We start from the raw sequence: 9,712 nt of genomic DNA, 5'->3' as shown, positions 1-9,712 counted from the left end.
CCAAAAAAAAAAAAAAAAAAAAAAAAAAAGTTTTCCCCAAATAAAACATTTTTGGAAATTGGGTCTTCGCTTTCCCTATTTTGTCCCATTCCAAAATTTAAAACATTTTCCAGTCCATGGAAGAACACACTTGAACTTGAAGATGGATTTTTCTAGTATTTGTTTATTGAGTTTTACTTAAATGTTAAAATAAACTTGGCCATAAAGCAAGTATGACTTGGTATGAAGTACAGTGAAATTGTCAGGCCTCTGAGCGCAAGTTAAGCCATCATATCCCCTGTGACCTGCGCGTGTATGTCCAGATGACCTGAAGCAAGTGAAGAATCACAAAAGAAGTGAAAATGGTCTGTTCCTGCCTTAACTGATGACATTACCTTGTGAAATTCCTTATCCTTGCTCATCCTGGCTCAAAAGCTCCCTGACTGAGCACCTTGTGTCCCCTGCCCCTAACCACCAGAGAACAACTTTGACTGTAATTTTCCACTACCTACCCAAATCCTATAAAACGGCCCCATCCCTATCTCCCTTTGCTGACTCTCTTTTCGGACTCAGCCTGCCTGCACCCAGGTGAAATAAACAGCCTTGTGGCTCACACAAAGCCTGTTTGGTGGTCTCTTCACAAGGACGCATGTGAAATTTGGTGCTGTGACTCAGATTGGGGGACCTCCCTTGGGAGATCAATCCCCTGTCCTCCTGCTCTTTGCTCTATGAAAAAGGTCCACCTGCGGCCTCTGGTCCTCAGACTAACCAGCCCAAGGAACATCTCACCAATTTTAAAAGGGGTACGCAACCTTTCTTTACTCTCTTCTCCAACATCTCTCACTATCCCTCAACCTCTTTCTCCTTTCAATCTTGGCGCCACACTTCAATCTCTCCCTTCTCTTAATTTCAGTTCCTTTCCTTTTCTGGTAGAGACAAAGGAGACACATTTTATGCATGGACCCAAAACTCTGGTGCTGGTCACGGACTTGGGAAGACAGTCTTCCCTTGGGGTTTAATCACTGTGGGGATGCCTGCTTGATTATTCACCCACATTCCATTGATGTCCAATCACTGCAGGGATGCCTGCCTTGGTCATTCACCCACACTCCCTTGGTGGCAAGTCAATTGCGGGGACACCTGCTTTGGCTGCTCACACACATAGCAGCCCAGTGCTGTTCCCCACCCCCTTCTCCTTGTCTCTACCCTTCTCTTTAAACTTGCCTCTTTCACTATAGGAAACCCTCCACCCTCCATTCCTCCTTCTTCTCCCTTAGCCTGTGTTCTCAAGAACTTAAAACCTCTTCAACTCTTGCCTCATCTAAAATCTAAGCATCTTATTTTCTTCTGCAACACCGCTTGACCCCAATACAAACTCGACAGTGGTTCCAAGCAGCCAGAAAATGGCACTTTCAATTTTTCCATCCTACAAGATCTAGACAATTCTTGTCGTAAAATGGGCAAACAGTCTGTGGTGCCTGACGTCCAGGCATTCTTTTACATATCGGTCCCTCCCTAGTCTCTGTTCCCAACGTAACTCATCCCAAATCTTGCTCCTTTCCCTCCTGCCTGTCCCCTCAGTCCCAACCCCAAGTGTTGCTGTGTCTTTCCAACATTCCTTTTCTACAGACCCATCTGACCTCTCCCCTCCTCCCCAGGCTGCTCCTCGCCAGGCGGAGCCAGGTCCCAATTCTTCCTCAGCCTCCACTTCTCCACCCTATACTCCTTTTATCACCGCCCCTCCTCACACCTGCTCCGGCTTACAGTTTCGTTTTGCCACTAGCCCTCTCCCACCTGCCCAGCAATTTCCTCTTAAAAAGGTGACTGGAGTTAAAGGCATAGTCAAGGTTAATGCTCCCTTTTCTTTATCTGACCTCTCCCAAATCAGTTAGCATTTAGACTCTTTTTCATCAAATATAAAAACTCAGCCCAGTCCATGGCCTGTTTGGCAACAACCCTTAGACACTTTACTGCCCTAGGCCTACAGGGGCCAGAAGGCCGTCTTATTCTCAATATGTATTTTTATTACGCAGTCCTCTACCAACATTAAATAAAGCTCCAAAAATTAAATTCCGGCCCTGGAACCCCACAATAGGACTTAATTAACCTCGCCTTCAAGGTGTACAATAGTAGAGTAAAGGCAGCCAAGTAGCAATGTATTTCTGAGTTTGCAATTCCTTACCTCCACTGTGAGATAAACCCCAGCCACATCTGCAGCACACAAGAACTCCAAATGCCTTAACTGCAGCTGCCAGAGGTTCCTCCAGAACCTCCTCCCCTAGGAGCTTGCTACAAGTGCCAGAAATCTGGCTACTGGGCCAAGGAATGCCGGCAGCCCGGGATTCCTCCTAAGCTGTGTCCCATCTGTATGGGACCCCACTGGAAATCGGACTGTTCAACTCACCTGGCATCCACTCCCAGAGCCCCTGGAACTCTGGCCCAAGACTCTCTGGCTGACTTCTTCCCAGATCTTCTTGGCTCAGCGGCTGAAGATTGACGCTGCCCAATCACCTCAGAAGCCCCCTAGACCATCATGGATGCCGAGCTTTGGGTAACTCTCACAGTGGAGGGTAAGTTTGTCCCCTTCTTAATCAATACAGAGGCTACCCACTCCACATTACCTTCTTTTCAAGGGCCTGTTTCCTTTGCCTTTGTAACTTGTGGGTATTGACGGCCAGGCTTCTAAATCTCTTAAAACTCCCCAACTCTGGTGCCAACTTAGACAATACTCTTTTAAGCACTCCTTTTTAGTTATCCCCACCTGCCCAGCTCCCTTATTAGGTTGAGACATCTTAACTAAATTATCTGCTTCCCTGACTATTCCTGGGCTACAGCCACACCTCATTGCTACCTTTTCCCCAGTTCAAAGCCTCCTTCGCATCCTCTGCTTGTATCTCCTCACCTTAACCCATAGGTATGGAACACTTCTACTCCCTCCTTGGTGATCAATTATGCACCCCTTATCATCCCATTAAAGCCTAATCACCCTTACCCTGCTCAACACCAATATCCCATCCCACAGCATGCTTTAAAAGCAGTAAAGCCTGTTATCACTGGCCTGTTATAGCATGGCCTTTTAAAGCCTATAAAGTCTCCTTACGATTTCCCCATTTTACCTGTCCAAAAAGTGGACAAGTCTTACAAGTTAGTTCAGGATCTGCACCTTATCAACCAAATTATTTTACTTATCTACCTGTGGTGACAAACCCATATACTCTTTTGTCCTCAATACCTTCCTCCACAACTCACTATTCCACTCTTGATCTTAAAGATGCTTTTTTCACTATTCTCCTGCACCCCTCGTCCCAGCCTCTCTTTGCTTTTACCTGGACTGACCCTGACACTCATCAGTTCCAGCAGCTTACCTGGGCTGTGCTGCCGCAAGGCTTGAAGGACAGCCCTCATTACTTCAGCCAAGCTCTTTCTCATGATTTACTTTCTTTCCACCCCTCTGCTTCTCACCTTATTCAATATATTGATGACCTTCTACTTTGTAGCCCCTCCTTTGAATCTTCCCAGTGAGACACCCTCCTGCTCCTTCAACATTTGTTCTCCAAAGGATATCAGGTATCCCCCACAAAGCTCAAATTTCTTCTCCATCTGTTACCTACCTTGGCGTACTTCTTCATAAAAACACGTGTTCTCACTGCCGATCGTGTCTGACTGATCTCTCAAACCCCAATCCCTACAAAACAATGACTCCTTTCCTTCTTAGGCATGGTTGGATACTTTTGCCTTTCAATACCTGGTTTTGCCATCCTAACAATACCATTATATAAACTCACAAAAGGAAACCTAGCTGACCCCATGGATCCTAAATCCTTTCCCCACTCCTTTTTCCATTCCTTGAAGACAGTTTTAGAGACTGCTCCCACACTAGCTCTCCCTAACTCATCCCAACCCTTTTCATTACACACAGCCAAAGTGCAGGACTGTGCAGCCAGAATTCTTACACAACAACTGGGACTGCACCCTGAAGCCTTTTTGTCCAAACAATTTGACCTTCCTGTTTTAGGTTGGCCATTATGTCTCCGTGCAGCGGCTGCCACCGCCCTAATATTTTTAGAGGCCCTCAAAAATCACAAACTATGCTCAACTCACTCTCTACAGCTCTCATAACTTCCAAAATCTATTTTCTTCCTCACACCTGACACATATAGTTTCTGCTCACTGGCTCCTTCAGCTATACTCACTCTTTGTTGAGTCTCTCACAATTACCATTGTTCCTGGCCCGGACTTCAATCCGGCCTCCCACATTATTCTAGATATCATGCCTGACCCCCATAACTGTATCTGTCTGATCCACCTGACATTCACCCCATTTCTCCATATTTCCTTCTTTCTTGTTCCTCACCCTGATCACATTCGACTTATTGACGCAGCTCCACCAGGCATCATCGCCACTCGCCAGCAAAGGCAGGCTATGCTATAGTATCTTCCACATCTATCACTGAGGCTACCGCTCTGCCCCGCACCACTAACTCTCAGCAAGCTGAACTCATTGCCTTAACTTGGGCCCTCACTCTTGCAAAGGGACTATGCATCAATATTTATACTGACTCTAAATATGCCTTCCATATCCTGCACCACCATGTTGTTATATATGTTGAAAGAGGTTTCCTCACTACACAAGCGTCCTCCATCATTAATGCCTTTTTAATAAAAACTCTTCTCGAGGCTGCTTTACTTCCAAAGGAAGCTGGAGTCATTCACTGCAAGGACCATCAAAAAGGCATCAGATCCCATTGCTCTAGGCAACACTTATGCTGATAAGGTTGCTAAAGATGCAGCTAGCATTCCAACTTCTGTCCCTCACAGCCAGTTTTTCTCCTTCTCATCAATCATTCCCACCTACATCCCCACTGAAACTTCCACCTATCAGTCTCTTCCCACACAAGGCAAATGGTTCTTAGACCAAGGAAAGTATCTCCTTCCAGCCTCACAGGCCCATTCTATTCTGTCGTCACTTCATAACCTCTTCCATGTAGGTTACAAGCCGCTAGCCCACCTCTTAGAACCTCTCATTTCCTTTCCATCATGGAAATCTATCCTCAAGGAAATCACTTCTCAGTGTTCCATCTACTACCCCTCAGGGATTGTTCAGGCCCCTCCCTTCCCTACACATCAAGCTTGGGGATTTGCCCCTCTCCAGGACTGGCAAATTGACTTTGCTCACATGCCCTGAGTCAGGAAACTAAAATACCTCTTAGTCTGGGTAGACACTTTCACTGGATGGGTAGAGGCCTTTCCCACAGGGTCTGAGAAGGCCACCGCGGTCATTTCTTCCCTTCTGTTAGGCATAATTCCTCAGTTTGGCCTTCCCACTTCTCTACAGTCTGATAATGGACTGGCCTTTACTAGTCAAATCACCCAAGCAGTTTCTCAGGCTCTTGGTATTCAGTGGAACCTTTATATCCCTTACCATCCTCAATCTTCAGGAAAGGTAGAATGGACTAATGGTCTTTAAAAGACACACCTCACCAAGCTCAGCCTCCAACTTAAAAAGGACTGGACAGTACTTTTACCTCTTGCCCTTCTCAGAATTAGAGCCTGTCCTTCAGATGCTACAGGGTACAGTCCATTTGAACTTTTATATGGACGCACTTTCTTGCTCGGCCCCAACTTCATCCCAGACACCAGCCCTCTAGGCAACTATCTTCCAGTCCCCCAGCAGGCTAGACAGGAAATTCGCCAGGCTGCTAATCTCCTCTTGCCTACTCCAGATTCCCAGCCATATGAAGACAGCCTAGCTGGAATCTCAGTTCTTGTTAAGAATCTGACCCCTCAAACTCTACAACCTCAATGGACTGGACCCTACTTAGTCATCTATAGTACCCCAACTGCTGTCTGCCTGCAGGATCCTCCCCACTGGGTTCACCATTCCAGAATAAAACTCTATCCGTCAGCCAGCCAGCCTAATCTCTCCTCTTCCTCCTGGAAGTCGCAAGTACTCTCACCTACTTCCCGTAAACTCACTCGCATTTCTGAAGAACAGTAATAAACCTTATGAGCTTAATACATCCCTTTATTCTATTAGATCTGTTCATCCTTACTCTACTTTTTGCAACAGGGCTTTACGTAGTCACCCCTACTACTTGGACTGAGCCCCAAAATTGAGTCATCTCTACTATCTTCTGTCTAGTCATACTCCTATTCATCATTCTCAACTACTCATAAATGCCCTACTATTGCTTATACTGCCGGTTTACACTATTTCTCCCAGCCATCATAGCTGTTATCTCCTGGTGCTGTCCCCAAACCACCACTCTTAACTCCTTCTTAGAGTGGACAGATGATCTTTGCTGGAAGGGCACCCTCCAATACTTTCACCCTGATGAAATTCTATTATTTACTTTTATACTCACTCTTGTTCTCATTCCCATCCTTATGCCACCCTCTACATCTCCCCAACTATCTTCACCATGCTATCAACCTTACCCACTCTCTCCTAGCCATTTCTAATCCCTCCTTAGTGAACAATTGCTGGCTTTGCATTTCCCTTTCTTCCAGCGCCTACACAGCTGTCCCTGCCTTACATACAGACTGGGCAACATCTCCTGTCTCCCTAAACCTCTGAGCTTCCTTTAACAGCCCTCACCTTTACCCTCCTGAAGAACTTATTTACTTTCTAGACAGGTCCAGCAAGACCTCCCCAGACATTTCACATCAGTAAGCTGCCGCCCTCCTCCGCACTTACTTAAAAAGCCTTTCTCCTTATATCAACTCTACCCCCCCCATATTTGGACCCCTCACAACACAAACTACTATTCCTGTGGCCATTCCTTTATGTACCTCTTGGCAAAGACCCACTGGAATTCCCCTGGGTAACGTTTCACCTTCTCGATGTTCCTTCACTCTTCATCTCCAAAGCCCAACTACACACATCACTGAACCAACTGGAGCCTTCCAGCTCCATATTACAGATAAGCCTTCTATCAATACTGGCAAACTTAAAAATATTAGCAATAATTATTGCTTAGGAAGACACCCTGTATTTCATTCTGTCTTTGGGTACCTGCCCCTTGAATGTCAGACTCTCCTCCCAGGCCCTCTTCTTGTTTACTTATATGCAGCCCCGTAAATAACAGTGAAAGGTTGCTCGTAGATACTCAACGTTTTCTTATACAACCATGAAAACTGAACCTCTCCCTGTACGCAGTTACCCCATCAGTCCCCATTACAACCTCTGATGGCTGCTGCCCTAGCTGGATCCCTAGGAGTCTGGGTCCAAGACACCCTTTCAGCACTCCTCATCTTTTTACTTTGCATTTCCAGTTTTGCCTTGCACAAGGTCTCTTCTTCCTCTGTGGATCCTGTACCTACATGTGTCTACCTGCTGCTAATTGGACAGGCACATGCACATTAGTTTTCCTTACTCCCAAAATTCAGTTTGCAGATGGAACTGAAGAGCTCCCTGTTCCCCTCATGACACCGACATGACAAAAAAGTTATTCCAGTAATTCCCTTACTTGTCGGTTTAGGACTTTCTGCCTCCACTACTGCTCTCAATACTGGAATATCAGGCATTTCAACCTGTCATGACCTTTCGTAGCCTGTCTAATGACTTCTCTGCTAGCATCACAGACATATCACAAACTATCAGTCCTCCAGGCCCAAGTTGACTCTTTAGCTGCAGTTGTCCTTCAAAACCACCAAGGCCTTGACTTACTCACTGCTAAAAGGGAAGACTCTAAGTTTTTAATTGCAGAGTGTTGTTTTTACCTAAATCAATCTGGCCTGGTATATGACAACATAAAAAAACTCAAGGACAGAGCCCAAAAACTCACCAACCAAGCAAATAATTATGCTGAATCCCCTTGGGCACTCTCAAATTGGATATCCTGGGTCCTCCCAATTCTTAGTCCTTTAATACCTATTTTTCTCTTTCTTTTATTAGGACCTTGTATCTTCCCTTCAGTTTCTCAATTCATCCAAAACCATATCCAGGCCATCATCAATCATTGTATACGACAATTGCTCCTACTAACAAACCCACAATATCACCCCTTGCCACAAAATCCTCCTTCAATTTGACCTTTCCTACTCTAGGTTCCCACGCTGCCCCTAATCCCGCTCCAAGCAGCCCTGAGAAACATCACTCCATGCCACCCCCACAAAAAATTTTTACTGTCCCAACACTTCAATACTGTTTTATGTTATTTTTCCTATTAATATAAGAAGGCAGGACTGTCAGGCCTCTGAGCCCAAGCTACGCCATCATATCCCCTGTGACCTGCACGTATATACATCCAGATGGCCCCAAGTAAGGGAAGAATCACAAAAGAAGTGAAAATGGCTGGTTCCTGCATTAACTGACGATATTCCACCACAAAAGAAGTGAAAATGGCCTGTTCCTGCCTTAACTGATGACATCACCTTGTGAAATTCCTTATCCTGGCTCAAAAGCTCCCCCACTGAGCACCTTGTGTCTTCCGCCCCTACCCGCCAGAGAACAACCCCCTTTGACTGTAATTTTCCACTACCTACCCAAATCCTATAAAACGGCCCCATCCCTATCTCCCTTTGCTGACTCTCTTTTCGGACTCAGCCCGCTGCACCCAGGTGATTAAAAAGCTTTATTGAGGACACAAAGCCTGTTTGGTGGTCTCTTCACAGGGATGCGAGTGAAAGAAATGATGTGGAAATTCGTGAATCCAATATCTATCTGCTCTTTGCTGGGAAATCTGAAAATAAAAACTCACTTGATCTCTAAAACTTTCCTGGACTTATTCTCTTATTTCCCTACTTCTCTTTATCCTTTATTCTTTTCCCTCCCTCTTCCCACATCCCCTACCCCCCGCCCCCCACCCGCACACACAGGCATTCATTATTTTACCACTAAGGGCTTCTTACCATTAGACTCCTCATCAAAATCAAATGTATGGGTTTCACATCTCTAATTCACAATTTTCTTCCCCCTTTAAGCCTGAATTCTTACTCATCTCTCAATCTGCTTCTCAAAAGTTACTTCCCTGTGATATCTGCCTGATTTGCCATTCCAAACCAGCCACTCTCTGTTCTGTGCTTTTTCAGCATTTTGGCCCCTCTTTTGTGGCATCTGTGTTTCATCGCATACTTTGATGATTATTGGTTTGTATTTGACTGTTTCTCCATTAAATTGGGATCGTATCAAGGATCACAGTGATGCCTTAGTCTGCATTGCCTTCTCCTCTGCCAGTGCCTAGCACAATGCTCAGTATATATTTGCTCAACTGGAAAAAAATAAAACTTATTTTTGAGAGTCAAATGTATTAAAACAGAATGAATTATACCCATATCACAGGTAAGGATTTTTAAATTAAAAATTTTAAAAAGCCAAAGGACAAATTTTGCATATTTTCACTCATTTCTGTAGCTAAAAGTTGAAACAATGGAAGTCATGGAGAGAAAGAGTAAGTAGAATGATGGTTACCAGAGGCTGGGAAGGGTATTATGGGGTGGGGGTGGGGGGCAAGTGGGGATTATGAATGGGTACAAAACATAGTTACATAGAACGAATAAGATCTAGTATTTGAGAGCACAACAAGGTACTTACAGTCAACAACAACTTACTGTACATTTAAAAATAACTAAAAGAGGCCGGGCGCGGTGGCTCAAGCCTGTAATCCCAGCACTTTGGGAGGCCGAGACGGGCGGATCACGAGGTCAGGAGATCAAGACCATCCTGGCTAACACGGTGAAACCCCGTCTCTACTAAAAATACAAAAAACTAGCCGGGCGAGGTGGCGGGCGC

At 45.2% G+C, this 9,712-nt stretch overlaps 1 protein-coding gene across 2 annotated transcripts in view; it reads right to left on the bottom strand.

Annotated features, from left to right (window-relative positions):
* SLC9A9 (solute carrier family 9 member A9) overlaps window positions 1–9,712 on the bottom strand; it is a 591,811-nt gene that overhangs the window by 539,665 nt on the left and 42,434 nt on the right. The gene's annotated exons all lie outside the window — the stretch shown is intronic.

Source organism: Theropithecus gelada, chromosome 2, assembly GCF_003255815.1.
Source record: "Theropithecus gelada isolate Dixy chromosome 2, Tgel_1.0, whole genome shotgun sequence".
Taxonomy (NCBI): Eukaryota; Metazoa; Chordata; class Mammalia; order Primates; family Cercopithecidae; genus Theropithecus; species Theropithecus gelada.
This window is presented reverse-complemented; position numbering and strand designations above follow the sequence as displayed.